Source organism: Tamandua tetradactyla, chromosome 2, assembly GCF_023851605.1.
Source record: "Tamandua tetradactyla isolate mTamTet1 chromosome 2, mTamTet1.pri, whole genome shotgun sequence".
Taxonomy (NCBI): Eukaryota; Metazoa; Chordata; class Mammalia; order Pilosa; family Myrmecophagidae; genus Tamandua; species Tamandua tetradactyla.
This window is the reverse complement of record NC_135328.1, coordinates 145,090,040-145,115,398: the sequence shown is the minus strand read 5'-3', so window position 1 is coordinate 145,115,398 and position 25,359 is coordinate 145,090,040. Positions and strand designations below refer to the sequence as shown.

General features: G+C 37.6%; 1 long non-coding RNA gene across 2 annotated transcripts in view; it reads left to right on the top strand.

The window, feature by feature from the left end:
• The window catches only part of LOC143662442 (uncharacterized), a 33,699-nt gene extending 9,227 nt beyond the window's left edge, over positions 1-24,472 (top strand). Inside the window, exons 2-4 of one of the 2 annotated variants that reach the window (XR_013165330.1) lie at positions 12,830-12,863; positions 22,297-22,333; positions 24,291-24,472. This is a non-coding gene — a long non-coding RNA (uncharacterized LOC143662442). The remainder of the gene's footprint in view (positions 1-12,829; positions 12,864-22,296; positions 22,334-24,290) is intronic. The other variant, XR_013165329.1, reaches the window with a different exon arrangement.
• Positions 24,473-25,359: the final 887 nt, after the last annotated feature.

The following is a 25,359-nucleotide window of genomic DNA, read 5'->3' as shown; positions in this document are numbered from 1 at the left end:
GGGATGCTTTTTCTTCATGATTAAATGTCTTACATGCTTAATAAATTTTTCAGTAGCCACTGTGAGCCTGACACTATTCTAGTTACTGGAAACATATTTTTAACAATGTATGAAAAATATATTTGGAGCATTAATACTAGTGAGAGAGATAATTGATAAAAATAAACACATGTTAGCCTGGTGTTAGGTGACAATAAAAGCAGATGAAAGTGATAGCAAAGGGGATTTTCTGTATGGAATGGTCAGGAAGCACTTCATTGAGAAAGAGTTCTTCTAACAATTACCTAAAGATCATGAAGGAGCCAGCTGCATAGATGTCAGGGAGGGAATGTCTTGGGCAGGGGACATTTCCAAGGCAAGAGGTTGACGATGGGGTGTCGTGGGGTGACAATTAGTGCAATTGCATTTTAAATGTGGATCCAGGTGGAAGTCAGGTATGATACAATGGGAAACTGAGGCCACAATAAATGAGAAAAGATAGCTTGTTACTCACAGGTCCCAGAGAGAGAGGGGTTGCCATGAGAGTTCAACAGGTGGCTCAACCAGCAGATGCAAATGCACAGGCAGAGTAAGAGGGACCCATGGGTCTATTGTGGCCCAGGGTTGCAGCTTAGCTTTCCCATAAGAGTAAAGAACTGGTTAGTTTAAAGAAAATATGTGAAAAGGGAAGGGGACTAGGGGTCTAAGGGCAATGGCGAAGGTGAGTTCTTTATTTGGGACTAACTGTAGGTTTTGAGTGGGGTATGTGGGTGATGTGGGTGGTGGCTGCAGATGCAGGTTTGGGTTCTGGGGGCATTTGAGCTAGGTGGTCAGTGTGGATGGAGTGAGTGAGGACAAGAGGAGAAGCTGTCAGAGCAGGGTCAGAGATCCTGCAGTATCTTATAGGTTATTGGAGGAACTTTAAACTTTACTCTGAGCTAGATGGGAAGTCATTTGAAGGTTTCATGCTGAGAAGCCCTGAGATCTGATGTCAGTTTAAAAAGCACAGCTTTGTTGATATTAGAATGTAAGATAAGGGCATTTGCAGGAAAATTCAAAATTCTTGTTTTACAGATTAAACCCTATAGTAAAGAGATTATACATTTAGGCTTTTTAACTAATCCTTTACCCACTTCATATCCTAAAACAGATACTATTTTTCTCTTGATAATAGTAAAATAAAAGCCTGAGACTCATTATCAAAAATAGTAATAATTAATCTAACCCTTAAGAATTAATGGGTTTAAGTGTTCTATGGTAACCAAAGGGAAGCAGCAGGAGAAAGTGCTAAATTAAATGGATTTCAACTAGAATATAATGTGCTAAAGTTTCAAAATCGATAAAGGGGCACATAAAAAACTACATTTTAGAATAGATGAAAAAATGCAAAATATGGTTTAATATCAGCATATTACTGATTTACATGATGTGTGTTCTAGTTTGCTAGCTGCCAGAATGCAATATATCAGAAACAGTCACTAGTTTACAGTTCTAAAGCCAAGAAAATGTCCCAGTTAAAGCAAGTCTATAGAAATGTCCCATCAAAGCATCCAGGGAAAGATACCTTGGTTCAAGAAGGCCGATGAAGTTCAGGGTTTCTCTCTCTCAAGTGAGAAGGCACATGGCAAACACAGTCAGGGCTTCTCTCTCATCTGGAAAGCACATGGTCATCACAGTCGGGGATCCCTCTCTCATTTGGATGGGCACATGGTAAACACAGCATCATCTGCTAGCTTCCTTTCCTGGCTTTCTGTTTCATGAAGCTCCCCAGGAGGCATTTTCCTTCTTCATCTCCAAAGGTCACTGGCTGGTGAACTCTGCTTCTCATGGCAATGTCATTCTGCTCTGCTCTCTCTGAATCTCTTTTATTCTCCAAAGTGCTTCCTCTTTTATAGGACTTCAGAAACTAATCAAGACCCAGCCAAATGGGTGGACACACGCCTCTAATCCAGTTTAGCAACCGCTCTTGATTAAATCACATCTCCAGGGAGATGATCTAATTGTAGTTTCAAACATACAATTCTGAATAGGGATGGGAAGAAACGGCTGCTTTTACAAAATGGGATTAGGAATAAAACATGGCTTTTCTAGGGTTGTTCTAGTTTGCTAGCTGCCAGAATGCAATATACCAGAAACGGAATGGCTTTTAACAAGAGGAATTTAATGAGTTGCTGGTTTACAGTTCTAAGGCCAAGAAAATGTCCCAATTAAAGCAAGTCTATAGAAATGCCCAATCAAAGGCATCCAGGGAAAGATATTTTGGTTCAAGAAGGCCGATGAAGTTCAGGGTTTCTCTGTCAAATGAGAAGGCACATGGTGAACAGGCTCAGGGTTCCTCTCTCATCTGGAAGGGCATATGACAACCATGGCGTCACCTGCTAGCTTCTCCTGGCTTCCTGTTTCATGAAGCTCCCCGGGAGGCGTTTTCCTTCTTCATCTCCAAAGGTCGCTGGCTGGTGGACTCTTTGCTTCGTAGTGTTGCTCTCTCTGAATCTCTCATTCTCCAAAATATTTCCTCTTTTATAGGACTCCAGTAAACCAATCAAGACCCACCCAAATGGGTGGAGACATGTCATCACCTAATCCAATTTAACAACCACTCTTGACTAAATCGCATCATCCAGGGAGATGATCCGATCACAGTTTCAAACATACATATTGAACAGAGACCATTCTACCCTTATGAAATGGGATTGATATTAAAACATGGCTTTTCTTATGGGGCATAATTCCTTTCAAACCAGCACAAGGGTACATACATCATTTCAAACCAGTACAATGTGTAAATTATGGAAATCTGGTTTGTTACTTTGTAATTCAAAACACATGTATTCATTTTATAATTCTCAAGTTACTTGTGGAAACTTAAGGAGGGATCTAGGATGCATTGAGGTGATTATCATATAGTATCTGTTATGACTCCTTGCTGTCATAAACCTTGAAGTTTCTGCACAGAAAAGGTTCGGAGAGTTAGTACTAAAAATGTAAATGCTCTATCTCAACACTAGACTTCATTCTGACTCTGCTCTAAAGATTGTGCTTTTGTGGCTTGTCAAATTAAAACAATATTACAAATAATAATGCAAAGAAAACACCAACAGGGCGGGCCGCGGTGGCTCAGCGGGCAAGAGTGCTTGCCTGCCATGCCGGAGGACCCCGGTTCGTTTCCCGGCCCCAGCCCATGTAAAAACAAACAAACAAACAAACAAAAAATAATAAAATAAACAAAATACTTTAAAAAAAAAAAAAAGAAAACACCAACAGTGTAGAAAATCGTGGAGTATTTCGATCCTTGTTTGTTACTTACAGTTCTAATAGTTTTGATTCTGTGGGCAAGCTTTCACTAAGGGCATATTCACTAATAACAGTTAACTAAAATTAGGACAAAAGGAATGCAATTTTATCCACTCTGATAAGAGATCACTGGAAATATAGTGGTAATTTTAGCTTTTGTTTCTTGTCATCTTTTCATCAATATATGAATTTGTTTTAGATTTATTGTGAAGATTACAAAAATAAATCTCAGACTGAACAATTCCAGCCAATCTGGAATACCCAGTTCCTTAGGATTCCATCACAAGTGTTATGTTTTTTTAACAATTTTTCACAGCATTTTAAAGTATTCACTTTATCTCAAAAATCTTTTCTATTCAATTATCATGCATGCTTATGGTCCAAATGCAGTTCTCAAATCATTTACTCAAATTAATACAGACATATAAACCCTCCAGTATTTGCTTACATTACCCTTACCAGTTTCCCACCATTTCAATAACATGTTGCAATCCCACATGTGCAACTTCTCTTGGCTATTATCACAACCATCCAACAACTCATTACCTTCTAGAGGTTTTAGTAATAAAAAAACTTTCCAATACTTGTCAATACCTTTCTGGGCTTAGTACCAAAAGCTAAGGAGAAGTATGTCTAGGGTTCCTATTAATCTGTGTTCTGATAAAGGAATAAAATATCAGGATATTTTAAATCATGAAATCACTAAATAGAACAGTAATGAGGAGAGTCAAAATATAAGAAATGATTATTTTGGCACATTTTAGTTGATCCTGGAGTTTTCTCTTAGCTTAGGAAAATAAAATATATTCACTCAACTTCCAGAGAAGATGGCGGCTTAGTAAGACTTGCGGGTCTTAGTTCCTCCTCCAGAACAGCTATTAAAGAAATAGAAATGGTACAGAACAGCTCCCAGAGCCATGACAGAGACCAAAAAGACAACGTACCCCATTCTGGAACGGCTGAACCAGCAGGGAGAATCTGCTGCGGTGAGATACGCGAGGGGCGTGCGCTTCCCTGGGCCAGGGCGGTTGGCGGCCGGAGTCCCTCCCTCCCTCCTTCCCGAGCCAGTTGGGAGAATTGGACAGGTGGTCCCCTCAAGCCGCGGCGGCTGGTGCCCCCCACCACGCGTGGCCTCCCGGGCCGGTTGGGAGAATTGGATAGGAGGTCCCTCAAGCTGCGGAGGATGGTGACCGTGGTCCCTTCCACACATGTGGCTTCCCGGTCTGGCTGGGAACGATGGAATGGCACTCCCCCAAGCTGCGGCGGCCGGTGCCCCCCGCCCCCCGCCATGCTTGACTTCCCGGGCCGGCTGGGAGATTTGAACCGGCACTACCCCAAGCCGCGGAGGCCGGCACCCCCCCCACGCGTGGATTACCTGGCTGGCTGGGAGATTTGAATCGGAACTCCCCCAAGCCTCTTCGGCTGGCAACCCTCCCCCACAGCGAGAGTTTTCCAAAGTTAAAGGAGCCACAGCATCTTTTACTTGTGGGACCCACAGACAGACAAGAGCCATGAGGGCCACATACTGGGCAGGATAAGAAAAACAGAGCCCAGAGATTGCACAGGAAAATCTTTCAACCTGCTGGGTCCCACACCCAGGGAAATCTGATTAAATGCCCAGACACCAGCAGAAAATAATGGATCACGCTAGGAAAATTGAAGATATGGCCCAGTCAAAGGAACAAACTAATAGTTCAAATGAGATACAGAAGCTGAGACAACTAATTCTGAATATACGAACAGAAATGGAAAACCTCCTCAAAAACCAAATCAATAAATTGAGGGAGGACACGAAGAAGACATGGGCTGAACAAAAAGAAGAAATAGAAAGTCTGAAAAAACAAATCACAGAACTTATGGGATTGAAGGACAAAGTAGAAAAGATGGAAAAAACAATGGATACCTACAATGGTAGATTTAAAAGACAGAAGATAGAATTAGCGAACTGGACAATGGAACATCTGAATTCCAAAAAGAAACAGAAACTATAGGGAAAAGAATGGGAAAATTTGAGCAGGGCATCAGGGAACGGAAGGACAATATAAACCACACAAATATACATGTTGTGGGTGTCCCAGAAGGAGAAGAGAAGGGAAAAGGAGGAGAAAAACTAATGGAAGAAATTATCACGGAAAATTTCCCAACTCTTATGAAAGACCTAAAATTACAGATCCAAGAAGTGCAGCGCACCCCAAAGAGAATAGACTCAAATAGGCATTCTCCAAGACACTTACTAGTTAGAATGTCAGAGGTCAAAGAGAAAGAGAGGATCTTGAAAGCAGCAAGAGAAAAACAATCCATCACATACAAGGGAAACCCAATAAGACTATGTGTAGATTTCTCAGCAGAAACCATGGAAGCTAGAAGACAGTGGGATGATATATTTAAATTACTAAAAGAGAAAAACTGCCAACCAAGACTTCTATATCCAGCAAAATTGTCCTTCAAAAATGAGGGAGAAATTAAAACATTCTCAGACAAAAAGTCACTGAGAGAATTTGTGACCAAGAGACCAGCTCTGCAAGAAATACTAAAGGGAGCACTAGAGTCAGATACAAAAAGACAGAAGAGAGAAGTATGGAGAAGAGTGTAGAAAGAAGGAAAATCAGATATGATATATATAATACAAAAGGCAAAATGGTACAGAAAAATATTATCCAAACAGTAATAACACTAAATGTTAATGGTCTGAATTCCCCAATCAAAAGACATAGACTGGCAGAATGATTTAAAAAACAGGATCCTTCTATATGCTGTCTACAGGAAACACATCTTAGACCCAAAGATAAACATAGGTTGAAAGTGAAAGGTTGGGAAAAGATATTTCATGCAAATAACAACCAGAAAAGAGCAGGAGTAGCTATACTAATATCCAACAAATTAGACTTCAAATGTAAAACAGTTAAAAGAGACAACGAAGGACACTATCTACTAATAAAAGGAACAATTAAACAAGAAGACATAACAATCATAAATATTTATGCACCAAACCAGAATGCCCCAAAATACGTGAGGAATACACTGCAATCACTGAAAAGGGAAATAGACACATATACCATAATAGTTGGAGACTTCAATTCACCACTCTCATCAATGGACAGAACATCTAGACAGAGGATCAATAAAGAAATAGAGAATTTGAATATTACAATAAATGAGCTAGACTTAACAGACATTTATAGGACATTGCACCCCACTACAGCAGGATATACCTTTTTCTCAAGTGCTCATGGATCATTCTCAAAGATAGACCATATGCTGGGTCACAAAGCAAGTCTTAACAAATTTAAAAAGATTGAAATCATACAAAACACTTTCTCAGATCATAAAGGAATGAAGTTGAAAATCAATAATAGGTGGAGTGCCAGAAAGTTCACAAATACGTGGAGGCTCAACAACACAGTCTTAAACAATGAGTGGGTCAAGGAAGAAATTGCAAGAGAAATTAGTAAATATCTCGAGGCGAATGAAAACGAAAACACAACATATCAAAACCTATGGGACGCAGCAAAGGCAGTGCTAAGAGGGAAATTTATTGCCCTAAATGCCTATATCAGAAAAGAAGAAAAGGCAAAAATGCAGGAATTAACTGTCCACTTGGAAGAACTGGAGAAATAACAGCAAACTAACCCCAAAGCAAGCAAAAAGAAAGAAATAACAAAGATTAGAGCAGAAATAAATGAAATTGAGAACATGAAAACAATAGAGAAAATCAATAAGACCAGAAGTTGGTTCTATGAGAAAATCAATAAGATTGATGGGTCCTTAGCAAGACTGACAAAAAGAAGAAGAGAGAGGAGGCAAATAAATAAGATCAGAAATGGAAGAGGAGACATAACCACTGACCTCACAGAAATAAAGGAGGTAATAACAGGATACTATGAACAACTTTACGCTAACAAATACAACAATGTATATGAAATGGATGGGTTCCTTGGAAAGGCATGAACAACCAACTTCGACTCAAGAAGAAATAGATGACCTCAACAAACCAATCACAAGTAAAGAAATTGAATTAGTCATTCAAAAGCTTCCTAAAAAGAAAAGTCCAGGACCAGACGGCTTCACATGTGAACTCTACCAAACATTCCAGAAAGAATTAGTACCAACTCTCCTCAAACTCTTCAAAAAAATCGAAGTGGAGGGAGAGCTACCTAATTCATTCTATGAAGCCAACATCACCCTCATACCAAAACCAGGCAGAGATATTACAAAAAAAGAAAACTACAGACCAATCTCTCTAATGAATATAGATGCAAAAATCCTCAATAAAATTCTAGCAAGTCGAATCCAACAACACATTAAAAGAATTATACATCATGACCAAGTAGGATTCATCCCAGGTATGCAAGGATGGTTCAACATAAGAAAATCAATTAATGTAATACACCATATCAACAAATCAAAGCAGAAAAATCACATGATCATCTCAATTGATGCAGAGAAGGCATTTGACAAGATTCAACATCCTTTCCTGTTGAAAACACTTCAAAAGATAGGAATACAAGGGAACTTCCTTAAAATGATAGAAGGAATATATGAAAAACCCACAGCTAATATCATCCTCAATGGGGAAAAATTGAAAACTTTCCCCCTAAGATCACGAACAAGACAAGGATGTCCATTATCACCACTGTTATTCAACATCGTGTTGGAGGTTCTAGCCAGAGCAATTAGACAAGAAAAAGAAATACAAGGCATCAAAATTGGAAAGGAAGAAGTAAAACTATCACTGTTTGCAGATGATATGATACTATACGTCGAAAACCCGGAAAAATCCACAACAAAACTACTAGAGCTAATAAATGAGTACAGCAAAGTAGCAGGTTACAAGATCAACATTCAAAAATCTGTAGCATTTCTATACACGAGCAATGAACAAGCGGAGGGGGAAAGCAAGAAACGAATCCCATTTACAATTGCAACTAAAAGAATAAAATACCTAGGAATAAATTTAACTAAAGAGACAAAAAACCTATATAACGAAAACTACAAAAAACTGCTAAAAGAAATCACAGAAGACCTAAATAGATGGAAGGGCATACCGTGTTCATGGATTGGAAGACTAAATATAGTTAAGATGTCAATCCTACCTAAATTGATTTACAGATTCAATGCAATACCAATCAAAATCCCAACAACTTATTTTTCGGAAATAGAAAAACCAATAAGCAAATTTATCTGGAAGGGCAGGGTGCCCCGAATTGCTAAAAACATCTTGAGGGAAAAAAACGAAGCTGGAGGTCTTGCACTGCCTGACTTTAAGGCATATTATGAAGCCACAGTGGTCAAAACAGCATGTTACTGGCATAAAGATAGATATATCGACCAATGGAATCGAATAGAGTGCTCAGATATAGACCCTCTCACCTATGGACATTTGATCTTTGATAAGGCAGTCAAGCCAACTCACCTGGGACAGAACAGTCTCTTCAACAAATGGTGCCTAGAGAACTGGATATCCATATGCAAAAGAATGAAAGAGGACCCGTATCTCACACCCTATACAAAAGTTAACTCAAAATGGATCAAAGATCTAAACATTAGGTCTAAGACCATAAAACAGTTAGAGGAAAATGTAGGGAGATATCTTATGAAACTTACAATTGGAGGCAGTTTTATGGACCTTAAACCTAAAGCAAGAGCACTGAAGAAAGAAAGATAGAAATGGGAGCTTCTCAAAATTAAACACTTCTGTGCATCAAAGAACTTCATCAAGAAAGTAGAAAGACAGCCTACACAATGGGAGACAATATTTGGAAATGACATATCAGATAAAGGTCTAGTATCCAGAATTTATAAAGAGATTGTTCAACTCAACAACAAAAAGACAGCCAACCCAATTACAAAATGGGAAAAAGACTTGAACAGACACCTCTCAGAAGAGGAAATACAAATGGCCAAAAGGCACATGAAGAGATGCTCAATGTCCCTGGTTATTAGAGAAATGCAAATCAAAACCACAATGAGATATCATCTCACACCCACCAGAATGGCCATTATCAACAAAACAGAAAATGACAAGTGCTGGAGAGGATGCGGAGAAAGAGGCACACTTATCCACTGTTGGTGGGAATGTTAAATGGTGCAACCACTGTGGAAGGCAGTTTGGCGGTTCCTCAAAAAACTGAATATAGAATTGCCATACGACCCAGCAATACCTTTGCTAGGTATCTTCTCAAAGGACTTAAGGGCAAGGACACAAACGGACATTGGCACACCAATGTTTATAGCAGCATTATTTACAATTGCAAAGAGATGGAAACAGCCAAAATGTCCATCAACAGATGAGTGACTAAACAAACTGTGGTATATACATACAATGGAATATTATGCAGCTTTAAGACAGAATAAACTTATGAAGCATGTAATAACATGGATGGACCTAGAGAACATTATGCTGAGTGAGTCTAGCCAAAAACTAAAGGACAAATACTGTATGGTCCCACTGATATGAACCGACATTCGAGAATAAACTTGGAATATGTCTTTGGTAACAGAGACCAGCAGGAGTTAGAAACAGGGTAAGATAATGGGTAATTGGAGCTGAAGGGATACAGACTGTGCAACAGGACTAGATACAAAAACTTAAAAATGGACAGCACAATACTACCTAATTGTACTGTAATTTTGTTAAAACACTGAATGAAGCTGCATCTGAGCTATAGTTTTTTGTTGTTGTTTGTTTGTTTTATATATATATTTTTATTTTTTATTATTTTTTCTCTATATTATCATTCTATATCTTTTTCTGTTGTTTTGCTAGTTCTTTTCCTAAATCGATTCAAATGTACTAAGAAATGATGATCATACATCTATGTGATGATATTAAGAATTACCGATTGCATATGTAGAATGGAATGATTTCTAAATGTTGTGTTAATTTATTTTTATTTTTTTATTTTTTATTTTTTTATTATTTTTTTAATTAAAAATAAATAAATAAATAAATAATAGGGGGAACAAATGTTAAAAATAAATTTAGTTTGAAGTGCTAGTTGTAAATGAAAGCGAGAGGTAAGGGGTATGGCATGTATAATCTTTTTTTTTCTGTTATCGTTTTATTTCTTTTTCTGTTGTCTTTTTTATTTTTTTCTAAATCGATGCAAATGTTCTAGAAATGATGGATATGCAACTATGTGATGATATTAAGAATTACTGATTGTATATGTAGAATGGAATGATATCTTAATGTTTTGTTTGTTAATTTTTTTTAATTAATAAAAAAATTTAATTAAAAAATATATATATTCACTCTATTATACTCATAAAACAAGTAAACCTATCTAAATGTATATAATATAAACATATAAGTTGATTCAAGCAAAAAGTACAAATATGCTAATTTAATTTTATTAAAGACCAATATTTTCAAATTGTGTTTGTATTGATAAGAACCCCAAGTTGATGAGCTTGAAGCCACCCTCATCTTTTCAAAAGCTAGTCATAAGAAATTGGTTGAAAAATAAACCAAAATAAAAGTAAAATTGAGAACTTTTTCTCTTATCACTGGTACCATGGTAAACAAAGAGAGTTCTATTAAATGTTATCTCCCAGAAATTGACAAATTGTTCAGTGGTAACACAAAATTTTCATTTTCAGAAAAAAAGAACTAAAAATAAAATTGAAAAGCCTTCTGTTATCAGATAGTGATTGTGTCCTTTTATAATATTAACAAAAGTGACTGCAGTGCTTGATCGAATTTTTTTAATTATGGAATTTTTTTGTATTGTTTTACAGTAATGTTTTCCCATTCTTACTCAATTTTGCTTTCCTCTGTGATGGTAGGAATTCAATGAGAGGCTCCAATATATTAGTGTTTTCTATGGGGGGGTCATTGGCGATGAATATAAATAAATCCATATGTAATAAATATAGAATTAACGGATATTAGGATCCTTTTCTAGGGTAATCCAAAATATTTCATTCTCCACATATAGAATTCTTTTGAGATTCTCAACTATATTTCTTAAGGAAGGAAAAGCATTAAACTTATTTATTTAGTGTTTTGATGTCACAGATTTGTTTTGGTTGCATTTTCTCTTATTTTATCTATTGACCAAAAACCATAATAGTAATACATTTTTTTAGTGTCTTGTAGTTTACTTTGTTCTTTAAAAAGCTTATCTGAGAATGTTCAATATATTCCAGCCATTGAGAAGGAAATTTAGTCCAACATGTTCACATTTTAAGGCAGTTTTTTAATTAGTCAGTATTCAGCATGACCTTTCTCTTACTGCTATAGACATCTCAGAGTTCTAGAGAACACAGAAGACAGAGAGCTCAATTCCACCCAGGGCCAGTGGAGAGTCCCGGATCAGTTTAAGTATGTCCAATGATAGGGCATCAGTTGACATCAGAATAATAAATAAGAAATGCTGGTACAACTAGCTACTATGTAGAGAGTTTCACATAATTTAAAACAGAAAAACGCTGTCTTCCTGTTTTGTTGCTTTGCTGTTGAAATGATTTGTTTTTTAAAAAATATGGAATTATGCCTAACTTTGTTCAATTGTGATTACCTTCCATCACACATTTCCCATCCAACTGAAAGGCTGTAGATAACAGCAGTGAATCCTCTATAGTCTAATCCAAGAAACAGCACAATATAAGAATGTCTGCTTTTCTTTAAAAACTTTTGTATTTATCCCAGCACGCAATTTCAAAACCCACCATTTTCTTGTTTTCAAGAGGAATAGCATAAGAGAGTAAGAAAAGTAGTTATCTTTTTCTGCTTTTTCAAAAAATTGATTTCTTCTACCATACTACAACCCAGGCATGCATGCCTCTAATCATTTGTAAATTATCCCTAAGCTTCAGCCTGAAGATCTTTCCTTCTTGTTACTGTCAGAATAGCCATGCCAATGATTAATTTAGCAGACAGCCAGTTATTTCTTCCCTTCCATCACAGGCAACCAAATACTAATTCTGACCAGCAGGAAGGAAAGAGACAAAGGGAAAGGAAATACATTCTTGAGCTCACCTTGTGAAGAGTTCCTTTCAGGGAGCAAAAGAGAACAGAATATACTCTGTTCTCAATCAATCATCAGCTAAAACCATACAGTAAAAATACATCCCTCACTGTTAATCCCTCAGTTATGTCCAGAGCAGGCATTTTGAGTCGGGAGGCTGTGAGTCTCTTTCTGCCTGGCAAGCAGACAACTAACCACAGTGTTTTAGTGCCTTCTGGTGTTGGTGCCTAGAAACGCAGGTGCCATAATTTACACCATGCTTAGCTTATGACTTGTATTACGCTTTCTCATTTCTGCAAAGAATTTTCCACTGTAGCTGACAAATCCACTTAGTGTAAAAGTACATTCATTAATTGTTGAAAGAAAATAAAAATCTCAACAGTTGTCTTTTAAATTCTGAATCATCATATTTCTGTCAGATGTCTGGGTTACTTCCCTGGGGAAAAGATTTTGAATAAAAACGGGATATAAAACAATATAACATGCTCTCTCTAAAAATATATAGCAAGCAAGTAAATGCGCTACAAACTCCTATTTATATAAATGTTCTTTTACATTTCAGGGTTTTTTTTTTTTTTTTTCAGAGAAACAGGAGCCAACAACACTGAAGAGGTTAAAGTGAGTGAACAATTTGCTTTCTAAAAAAAAAAAAAAAAAATTCCAACCAAGATGTAACATCTACATACATAAGAAAAAGATTCCTAGAAAATTAGCTTTAAAAAATGTATAAAATATAATATAAAAATAACCTGAAAGTAGTTTTACTTATCTTTACATAAGATTGATTAAATGCATGACTGGGTGTGTTTATGTTATGCATGGAAAGGGAGTAAATTTGGAGAAATGATCCAAATCCAGTTAGTACTGGATTTAAACCGGCTGGACTTACATAAAAGAGCAAAGTAAACATCGCACGGTGCAGTGAGGGTTGATTTAGCAAATGAGTTTTTCCAAGTGCTCTAAGGAGTAGCTTTATAACAACCCCTTCCAAAGGGAGCCATTTATCCACCCTTCACAAATCATCAGGGCCACATCCAAACAAAAATCAAAGTTCTGCACAGGAAGAAAGATCCAAATTAGATGGTTTCTATTTGTCATTCATAATGCTTCTACAACTTTTGTTTTGTCATTTTTCCAAAATCATGCAGCACCTCTCCTCGTTATAATTTTTAGTGGGAGTTGGATTAAAATGCTTCTTTGAATTTGTAGAAGGTTAATATGTTATTTTCCTATTTATATTGTAAATTTCCTTAAGTTTGGACTCATGAATAAAAGTTTGGATTTAAAATTTAAAAAAGATACAAATTACAAGCAAACTAGTTTCTCGTAAAGATATTTTAAAACATTGAAAGCACTCCACAATACAAAAATTATCCATACTAACATGCTACTGAAAGAAAATACTAATAGCAGGAGCTATATCTGGAATCCAGTCAATAACAAATTTGAGCAACATGAAAAATTTTAATATCCCTATTCTATGAGTACAAAAGCAGCTTCACCGCATAAAATAGGCATAACGGTGATAATATACCCACTACTGTTCATTCCTAGCTTTCTCTAATGAGAGGTTTGAATTCAAATTGAATTTTTTAATTCAGAGGTTAGAAAATAAAAGCTTCTTGAATTGGAATCTAAAATGTCAAATTTGTTTAGCTATTAATCAAGTAGAGCTCAAAGAAATGAAGTATTACCAGTTCCTCAATTACAATAATTTAAGACATAATTACATTTGAGATGCAATTATTTTCTTATGTAATAATGTCTTACATCAGGTTCCAATTCCAGATGGCATCTGGATGTACTGTACAGGGATGTTTAAGCATGATGACAGCAGAAAAGGAGTATGCGCCAGTATCCGTGTGCAGGCTCTTGTTCTCTGCCCTGGGTTCCAGGTACATCCTTTTCCTTCCTGGTCTTTGGCACCCACCGGGCATCCACTGTGGAAGGTGGCAGCTGTGAGTCTAGTGGTCTTGTTCTCTCACCTAGCTCAGAGCCTACTGTTCCTCTTCCTGGCTCAGGACAACCACGATTTGGCCATATCCTTGGCGTGGCTGCTGTCCACCCAATGCACCCTTGCCTCTGCTCTGAGGTCTGCAGAAATCCTACAACAGACCTGCAGTTTCCAAAGTCAGCTTCCTTCCCTAATCCACTGGGAATTTCCGACCCCTTAGGGACCACACGGAAAAGCTTAGGAAGACCAGGGATGGAGGAACCCTTTCTCTACTCTTTTCTTTGCTTGGTCACGTTATCACCACTTCTCAACAACCACGGTTGCCCTATTAAACACTGTAAAATGAATACGTACCTGTATTCCCAAATGGGGAACTAAGTATGGTCCTTCATAGCCACCCTAAGGATTTTTTCAGTCTTCCCATTGTTTCCACAGAAGATTTCTACATTCTTTTCCTCAATGATAGAAACTTTTATATCTCCTGCTACTCCAAAATCATTGTCTCTCCCTCTCTCTCTCTCTCTCTCTCTCTCTCTCTCTCTCTCTCACACACACACACACACACACACACACACACACACACACACACACACACACACACACACACACAACCCCTATCCTTCCCCAGGGCTAAAATAAAGGCTAGTTGGCAAGGAGAGGAATTATATTGCCTGTTAGGGAAAAGCACCCAGAGGTATTTCAAGTTATCTCTATAGAAGTGTTGCCTCAGCGCTCTGGCTATGCATTAGTTGTGGTCCTAGACAGAGAGGGAGCAATCAGACTAAACTATTGATTGCTGTTGTTTAATTTCTTCTTTGTAAATGTATTAAAATACTACCTATGGTCCCCCCTTTGAGTGATGCAAGGACGTTACTTTGCCCCCTTTAAACAAACACTCCCTAAACATTACTTCAACCTCTGCTTTGTATTGGCTTAAGGAATCTAATTTATATTAATAGAAATTTCCTAGCTCATCCAATGTGTTCAAAATAAATGGTTCATTCTCTTCATTGGGTATAATACTGCATAATAAATTATTTGGGATTACCTCAAAGCCTTCTTCATTCATTACAGGATAACATTAGCCACTCAGGTTTATTAAAGATCTAGTTACCTTACCTGGATATACTAAGATACCTTACTTTTTAGTATGCCAATTTTATGAAGCAGACAATGTTTTGGGAGGTATATTTAAAGACTTAAGTTTAAATAATAAAATGTATTGCTTATTTTCACGTGTCATGTACTATCTTATGTAATATTCCAATTTAGGATGAAACCGATTTTACAAGACACTGTAAACATCAAGTGACTCTGAGTAGAACTGTTTCATGGTCAAAGACATGGTCTGAACTTTCTCCTCACAGTGTCTACTTCCAGGCTATAACAATATTCAGCAAACTATAGTTCAGGAGAAGCAACCCATCTTGTATTATTTTTGCTCAAAGCCATAGTCTACTTAGGGGGAAGAAGACTCACCTTACATCTCACCAGTTGAAAGTCACAGATGGAAGATTTCCTTATCTGGAAAATAATTCAGTGTATTTCTGTCAAGTTTAATGTCTTTTATAGATTAGCTCTCTGTAGCCCTTTGACCAACAACCTTCAATCCAGTTCTGCTTGGACTGGTGGTTTTGTCTCCTAGCTGGATTCTCTGGCTGTAGCCCAGTTCCCATCCAATACATACTCCAAAGAATGTCCAGAATGATTTTCCTAAAATAAAGACCTGATCCTTTCAGAGCAGATTTGACAGCTTTAGGAGAGCATCGTATCACTCCACAGGGTTCTTCACTCTCCACCACTTCATTTTCGGTGATTCTTGCATTTGGCCATTGCTGGTAATCCATCTGTCTGTGTTCTTGCTAGGCCAGGTCCAAGGGACAGCAGCATCCACAACAGAATCGCCCAGGTCTACTGAATTAAAATCTACATTTTAACAACTTCCTTAAGTAATTCTTAAGCATGTTTGAAAAGCACTGGTCTGCATGACATCAGAAATAAAATGACTTAAGTTTGGATAATAAAATGTATTGCTCATTTTCATGTTATATGCACTATCTTATATTTCTCCCAAAGAGTTAAAACTGTATATACCTCAGTGTGTTAGTTAGATTCAGTTGTCAACTTGGCCAGGTGAGCATACCTAGTTCTGCTGCTGTGGACACAAGCCAATGGTACGTGAATCTCATCTGTTGCTAATTACATCTGCAGTCAGCTAGGAGGTGTGTCTGCTGCAATGAGTGATGTTTGACTGAATTGGCTGGTGCTTAAATGAGAGAACGCAATGTAGCACAGCCGAGCAGCTCGGCATTCCTCATCTCAGTACTAGCAGCTCAGCCCAGGCCTTTGGAGATGCAGAAAGAAGTCACCCCGGGGAAAGTTGTTGGAACCCAGGGGCCTGGAGAGAAGACCAGCAGAGACCATCTTGTGCCTTCCATGTAAGAAAGAACCTCAGTGGAAAGTTAGCTGCTTTTCCTCTGAAGAACCAACAAAATAAATCCCCTGTTATTAAAAGCCAATCCGTCTCTGGTGTGTTGCATTCCAGCAGCTAGCAAACTAGAACACTCAGCTTTTAATTACTTTTGCACGTGGATTCTAGGTAGAGACTTTCACAATATTTTTAGTGAATGAAGCTGCCTCTAAAAAGCAGCCAGCTTAACTAACCTTGGGCATAAATTTTTTCTGTAAAAAATATTTACCAAGTATTTTTTATAGAAAATCAAGATGGTGATCAAGATGGTGGAGTAAGATGCTTCAGGGTTCCATTCCCTCACAGAGGCTTTGAAAAACAGCAAAAACTGGCAGAAACATCATTTCAGGGCTCCAGAAAACAGATTAAGACTGCAATAACAGGGTGAATACTGAATCAAGGAAAAGACCACTTAAATAGCAGGATGATCTCCTGGCACTTTCCTCCATCCCCTCAATGGCTCAAGCTGGCCTGCACTCCCACTGCGGATCCCTGGTCCCAATTCCAGAGGGAGCAGAGTGATCCTTCTGCACATACTGGGAGCATGTGAGTCTGGCCAGGTCTCACAGGTAAGCTGCCTGAGGGACTCGCTATCCCAGAACTCACCCTGTATGTAGAATGCAACTTACCAAGCTTTTCGATTTTTAACTGTAAATGTGCATGCCTCAGAAAAGAAGCATGAGCAGAAAGGATCCCCAGACAACAAGCATGAGCAGAAAGGATCCCAGGAAAAAAGCATGAGCAGAAAGGATCCCCAGATAAGAAGTTTGAGCAAAAAGGATTAGGGAACTCCTTACATTCAGCCTGGAGTCATTGCCATACAGCCCATTGTTTATATGAGCTCTGTAGGAGATCACTTGCACAGGGCAATTTGCAAAGGTGTTTTTTGTTGTTGTTCTTGTTTTTCTCTGTTTTGTTAGCTCCTGGCATTTAAGGAAAACTTGGTCATAACATTAGCTGAATACAAGCTTAAGGAATGGATCCTACAGAGTCTAAAGTTCAGCAATGACACATTACAGCTATCAAAATGTCCAGGTTTCAACAAAAGATTACAAAACATACAAAGAACAAGAACCAGTGGACCAGGAAAGGAGAATATTAAAATGCTAGAAACCATTAAAGAAGAAGACCAGACCTGGGACACACTAGACAAATATTTTTTTTTTAATTGGCTCTAAATATGGAGCCATGTCTAAGGAAAACATGGACAAAAAACAGGAGTCAGGGAAGCTATGGATAGAAATTATGAAAAGAAAATAAGCAGAGCTGAAGAGCACAAAATTTAAAAATTCCCTAAAGAGGTTCAGCAACAGATCAGAGCTGGCAGGAGAAAGAATCAGTTAACTTGAGGATAAGACCATTGACATCATCCAGTCTGAGGAGCAGGAAGACAAAAGAATGCAGAAAAGTGAACAGAGCCTGAGAAACCAGTGTAACAACATCAAGTATACCAACATATGCATTGTGGGATTCTGAGAAGGAGAAGAAAGGGAACAAGAGAATATTCAAGGTCAGAAAGGCTAAAAACATCCCAAATTTAATGAAAGACAGGAATATACACATCCATGATGTACAATGAACTCTAAACAAGATAAACCAAATACACCTATGATGCAGCATATATATTCAGACTGTCAAATGCCAAAGATAATGAGAGAATTTTGAAAGCCACCCGAGAGAAGTAACATGTCATCATGGGAACCTCAAAAAGATTAACTGCCAATATCTCATGATAAACCATGGAGGCAAAAGAACAGTAGTAAGACTTCTTTAATGTGCTGAAAGCAAAAAAATAAATCCAAACAAGAACTTTAAATCTGGCAAAACTTTCTGTGGCAGTTAGGTTCAGGTGCAAACTTGGCCAGGTGAAGGTGCCTAGTTCTGTTACTGTGGCCATAAGCCATTGGCAGGTGAAGACCATCTGTTGCTGATAACATCCGCAGTCGGCTAGGGGGCGTGCCTGCTGCAATGAATGTTTGATTTAATTGGCTGGATGCTTAAATGAGATAGCTCAATGTAGCACAGCCCAAGCAGCTCAGCATACCTCATCTCAGCACTCGCAGCTCAGCCCAGGCCCTTGGAGATACAGAAAGGAATCACCCCAGGGAAAGTTATTGGAACCCAGAGGCCTGGAGAGAAGGCCAGCAGAGATCACCTGTGCCTTCCCATGGAGGAAGAAAGAACTTCAGTTGAAAGTTAGCTGCCTTTCCTCTAAGAACTATACATTTTTAACTAAATAAATCCCCTTTTATTAAAAGCCAATCCATCTCTGGTGTGTTGCATTCTGGCAGCTTTCAGCAGACTAAAACACTGTCTTTCAAAATGGAGGGAGAGATTAAGACATCCCCAGAGAAACAAAAGCTGAGGGATTTTGTTGTGACTATACTTGACCTACAAGAGATGCTAAAGAGATTTCTGCAGGTTGAAAGGAAAAGACAATAGATCTACTGCATGAAGAAATAAGAATTTGGGAGGAGGGTAATGACAAAGGTAAATATGAAGGCTGGTCCCATTATACTGTACTTTTTGGTTTACAACTTCACTTTTTACTAAACATAGGATCTGAAAGGCAAGTGCATAAAATGTAATGATAAATCAGAGGTTTTAGACTTATAATTTATAAACATGTAATTTGTGATAAGAACTATATAAATGTGTTGGTTTCACATGTATAGAGGTAGAGTAGACTCTGTATATCCTTGTCTGCCCATGTCTGTCCTTATCACATCTATTTCCTACCTATAAAATACAGAAACTCTTTGTTAAAGGTGGGTCCAAGTAAATGATCCATTTACTGGTGCAACAAAGAACACATAAATCTGTAAAGTTTTTCTTTGCCCATAAAACATCTCAAATTAGCAAGACAGTTGTCTTGAAACAGCCTTCACTAAACCATCATACTTTAGAAAGGCATTTAGGGTCCATTACAAAAAGCTGTCAAAGTACCATCCAGCTGGGTGCAAAGAGCTACCCGGTGTCTCATTGCTGCAAAGAGCTGTGAAGCTGTGACTTCAAGGGCTCTGTCACAGCTGATTGCAATATTGCAAGAGCATCTTATTTCCTACTCTTGCTTTTAGTTCTTTCTAAGCCTGAGAAAATAAATGGCAAGACCCAGCAAGAGAGTCACCTGGAATGGCCCTGCTCAGCCTGGAGCCACATGCTTTCCACAGCAGCACCACGTGGCTCAGGGACAAAAGCACTAGCAACCTAATTCAGGCACCTGTTCGTAGCTGTAGAGACTTTTTGCTTAGGGACCTGATTAGTCCAGTAAAAGTAAGCAAATCCCTATTGTCCTTAATAAACCAGAGGTGGTCAGGAAAGGCTCCTTCAACAAACTGCATTATTCCCGAACCTAAAAAATTATTATTTTTTCTGCCTCCTTCTAAAAATATATTAGGACGTTTTTAAAATTCTCTTCTTAGTAGTCTCTTTCTCTAGTAATTTTGTGATCGCATTTGATATTTGTGTTGAACTTAACGCAAATCTGCATTTGGAGGGGATTAATTTGTCTGACTTCATGGTACTTTGTTTTTCCTTTCCTTTTTTTGGCATTTTAATCAAGAAACTTATTAAGTATAATCAATGAAGCAAACACAGGTTTTCCAGGAGTGTGTGTGTGTGCATGCATGTGTATGGTGTGTCTGAATTGGGTGATGGTGTACTTGAGAAAACAAACTTCAGCAATGATACTTCATTTGGAACTCTGACACCATTTGCAAACAGCTGCGCTAGTATTACAGGCAACTAAGCAGAGAGCGCCACCCACTGTCCACCACGTTGATGCACCATTAAAGAAAAGAATCTGAAGAGTAAGCAAAGACCACGCCCAGAGGCTTCGTTATTGCTACTGGTCATGCTTTCTTCTATTCGAAGTGCTTTTGTGAGAAATACTTGATCCCCACCCCTCAAACCAAGCAGCCCAGTTAGTATGAGAAATAGCCTGTCCAACCCACAGTAAGGCAGACTCCATTCTCCTAATACAATGAGGACGATTTGTGGATTTTAGACAGAATAATGTAGAGATTTCAAAAAACAAGCTGACGAGTGGGTAATATAAGAACAAATAACTGATGCATACACCTAAACAAGTACAATTTGCTATTTATAGAATTACTAAAACGCATGTCATATAAATTTCTATTACTAAATGCAACACAAAGAGGATGACAATCAAGTCTCTGTATATTTTTCTGCCATCTGTTTTGCTTGGGAATTGCAAAAATCAAAAGAAATCACCCTCCTTGGAACCCTTTTCTTCTCAGCTTATGATCATTCAGTTATTAGCTGGGCTGAAAAACACTTCATTTAAGTTCTAAATATTCATTTTCTAAAAAAAAAGATTTTAAGAGATTTAATTGATAGGACATTTGTTTTAATGATGCTAGGATCATTATTTGACAGACTAGTATTGAAATCTAGTTAAAACTAGATTTTTAGTTTTAAATTATATTTTATATCTTGTGTCTTTTTTAAAAAGAATTCATTTGTCCTTGAAATTGACATGAAACCATACATACAAAGAATTGTGCTGTTAATACTAATTCTCAGTATATTTCTGTCACAATCTCCCCCGCCCTTTGGTAATTTTGATTTATCTGTCTTTTTAGCTGAAGTACAACTTCTGCTTATATCTTTTAGTAGTTACTTTCAGCTAGCAGACATTCAAGAACTAAAATTTGAAATTCCCTCACCAAAAATTTGAAGATGTGTGGGGTGAATATGGTTATGTATTAATATAAACATTTTAAGTCATCTGGAATTTACTTTTGTGGGAGAAGTATCAGACAAGCTAATTTGTATTACTGTTATAATAAATTATTTTTCTTCTCCTTTTTTTTCTTTTATTTATTTTCTGCTCCAGTGCCCTTCTGCTTAATGAGAGGTTCCCAAACATTCCGGTTCATGGCATCTTTAAGTAATTTAAACATTGTTTAGTAACCAGTTTTAAATTATTTAATAACCACAATTATTTACTAATGGGATGTGTGTCCCTGTTAGTCCCTGCACAACTTCTCACTTGTGGAAGCAGAGTGGGCACAAGCCACCCTCATTTCCTGTTCCACATTGATTTTTATGTGGTCAGAGCTTTATATCACAGCACTCACCAAAAATCCTATTTTATCAAAGATATGACATCATAAAAAGCAATGCAACACACTCTAAACTGGAAATTACAATCTTAGGCTAGCAATTTACACATTACCTGAAAGATCACTATCTATGTTTCCCTCAAAAAATTTAAAATACCCTGTTGTGACCCTGTGAGTTTTCTGAGGTGCCAAATGGCATCTCAGTGCATGACTTGGGAACCATGAGTTTCAGTGATTCTTTCTTTAATCTTAAAATTGTATATTATGAGACAAAATGTAAGCGTTGGTTCTGGTATTTAAATATTTTTCATTGATAGGAGCCATTTTCATTCTCAATATTTGCACTTTAGTTATATGCTCTAAATATATTTTAAAATGTATTGTTTAGCTGTTATTTTTGTTATGTTTTTCTTGACAAGAAAATAAACCCTGTGTGTGTATGTTGGATAACTCTCACCCCTTTTTTTAGGATCATTTATTATTTTTTCCATATTCTGAAAAAGATTCCCAAATTATTCTTTCACATTTCTCTTTCAGATTTCTACATTTCCAGGTGTGCTCCTTACTGCTTGAGGTACATATTTAAACTCTGTGAGTCTATTAATTTAAACAAATAAATTTTCACCTCACTCAGTTCTTTCTTTAAAGATTTATATATGCCCTTAACTCCTTTTTCATCTCAGGCTGTTATTTTATCATGCCATCTTTTATTCTTTGAGTCACACAATCCATAGTTTTCTTGAATTTAGTTGATAAAAAAAAAAGATGCCTAATTTGTACTATTAAAACTTCTTTCTAAAGAATACCTTTTCTCTGTTGTGTGCTTTATATTTTGTTTCAGAATTTTTCCATCAGACCCACTTTGTTGGTTACTCTTGGTACATCCTGTTGACTTATCTTCCAGTAAATAGAAAATCACCAAGTATTCAGTTCTAGTGCCTGATTATAAACAAACTAAAAGTGATCAGTAAGTTATCACTGGTTCCCTTCACCAGGTACCTGAAACCTGAGCTCAGATTCTTCTCCTCTTTTAGAGGCTAGAAGCCTTGTTGATGTGCACCAACCAACTCTATAGAATCTTACTGCCTTTTGCAGTCTTTTTATTGAATGTGAACCAGCAGAACTGAGAAGAGATCTGGTGATTTCTGCCATTTTGTTTTCTGAGTTTATTGGAGTTTTATTCCTGAAATCATAAATTGTCAGGTCATTTCTCTTTCCAGAAAGTGTGTGTGAATAAATAAGTTTCCTAGAAGGCACCTTCCCCAGGAATTTTCCAGGTATATCCCTTTTTTTTGTTCTTGGGCGGGCACTGGGAATCGAACCCAGGTCCTCTGGCATGGCAGGCGAGCATTCTTGCTTGCTGAGCCACCGTGGCCCACCCTGGTATATCCCTTTTTATCCACTGATTTTATATCTGATGTAAAGTACTTGAGGCTAAACTGAAGAAAATATGATCTGCACAAAGGTAATAGTTATGGAAAATTTTCGGGGGTGGAGGGTGTTTGGCCCAAGCACAATTTTTGGTGTAACGTGAATAGAAAAAGGGAGGAAGGGGATTTTAAGCCTTGTTGGGGACTAAATGTTCCTTTCATTTTGTTATTTGAAATTACTCTTCTTACAAGGATGCTTTTCTTTCAACAGTGAGGTTGAGTCACCAGATCAAAGTTTTTAACAAGTGTTATATTTGATGATGATGATAATGGGATTTATTACCAAGCCTCTTTAGCCAGCTGGATTTCAGATTTAAATTCTTGCCCTTGAGCTGAGGCATAAAAACATTTTCCCCTTGTCTGCCTAAATTCTGCAGAGAAGAATAAAGGGAAAAGCCAGACCTTGTATGAGCATGGATGGTTTTGGGACCATCACCAAAAACTAAAAGGGATATTGCAGAGACCATACTGAGATTGATATTTCAATTTGGGAGGGATACATGGGTTGGTACTGGATGTTCCAGGCAGAAAACCAGATTTGTGCAATGTTATGCCAGTTAACAAAATTCAAAAAAAATTTTAAACTTCCTAGAGAAAACTGACTGAGAAGTGGACTCTTCGATGGATATCACACTGCTAAAAAAGATGTCAGGGGCAAATGCAAAGGTTTGGTCTGGCTCTGCCATACTCAACAGAACCTATGGATATGGCAGCCTTGAACCCTTGTCAAGCTACCTACTACCAGAAATTGAAACATTCATGGGAAAAAAAATTGGCAGAGTATAGAAAGAAGGATTTCAACACAAAGTTAAATCTTATCAGAGAGACAATATGTAGATGCAAAGTCTTAGAATCAGATAAAAGTTTACAAAGCTTGGCACTAAAATAGGTTAGGAGCCCTGTAGGTGGCTGTTTCTGTCAAGCTTTGCCCAAGAAAAAGTTTATTGAAAGAGGGACAATGAATGTTCCACCAGGAAGAACTGCTCTGCGCTGTCTTCCAGGACCCTTGTGTGAGTCAAGATTAGGTTTTACTAAATGTATTAAAATTTTAAAAATTAATATAACATTGGCTTTAACAAGACCATTCTATTTCTCTCTCAGGGCTTGTATTGGTTTCAAGAATGATGACTTCAGGCTTCTACTTATTGGCTGCACACAGCCATCCCATCCTTGTGCATCTCCATGATACTCACAATCTGCATGGTACAAACCCTTTATCTCTCATTTGGCTAGAACTTAGTTAAAAGGCCATATCTGATTACAAGAAAAAGCAAAAATAAAAACTGAACTTTTGCTGATAAGTTAGTTTCACTCCAAATACAATCGGAGTCATGTTAGCAAAGAGGAAAATAGGAAAGAACATTGGGGCAAAAATTTCTGGTGCTTTCTGCCAGTGGGTGGTAGAACTAGGATTGCTGGCTCACAGGGACCGAAATGGATTTGGAATGAGGAAACAGAAAGCTTCCATTGCAGGCACGTCGTCTTAATGCCCACAGTGCCTCTTTTTGGTGATAAATGACTGCTTCTTAAAAGCTGGGTTCTGGCTACTCACCTCTTCTTAGGATCTCATTTCTCCTTAAGGCAGCACCAGTCAGCTCTCTATGGGGAGCTACTTGGCAACGTCTATAAAAATAAAATATTCTAACCCATTCTCTCTCCAGGCTCAGTGTACTTGCAGAAGCTGTTGCCTCATTCTAAACACCAGATCCTTCCTTTATTTGCTTTGTTCTGAATCCACAAAATATTTAACCTTTTTCCAAGTAGTGTTGGACATGGGAATTTAACCGGTGTTTACTTTAAAACAAGCAATACTCCTTCTGTTGCACCTTTTTGGAGCCCCTCTACTCACACAGCAACACCAGGAAAAAAGATTTTTTAGTCTTTTGAGATGCTAAAATTGACATTGCCCTTGAACCATTAAGTAGGTATAATCCCTGCCCTTTAGAAGTTCAGTCTAAGATAGATTATCTTGTTCCATATATAAGGAACAGAATAAAAATTAAATAAAAGAATGTGACCCCAGAAGAGCTATAGAATATGAATACTAAAATCTAAGCAGATTTTAGTAACACGAAGAGGAAGGATTCATCATCAATGGAGGTTAGAGAGGGACTGAGGGGCTGTGGAGAAGCTGAGGTGAAGTTGGCACACTTCTTGCCCATCTTTCTAT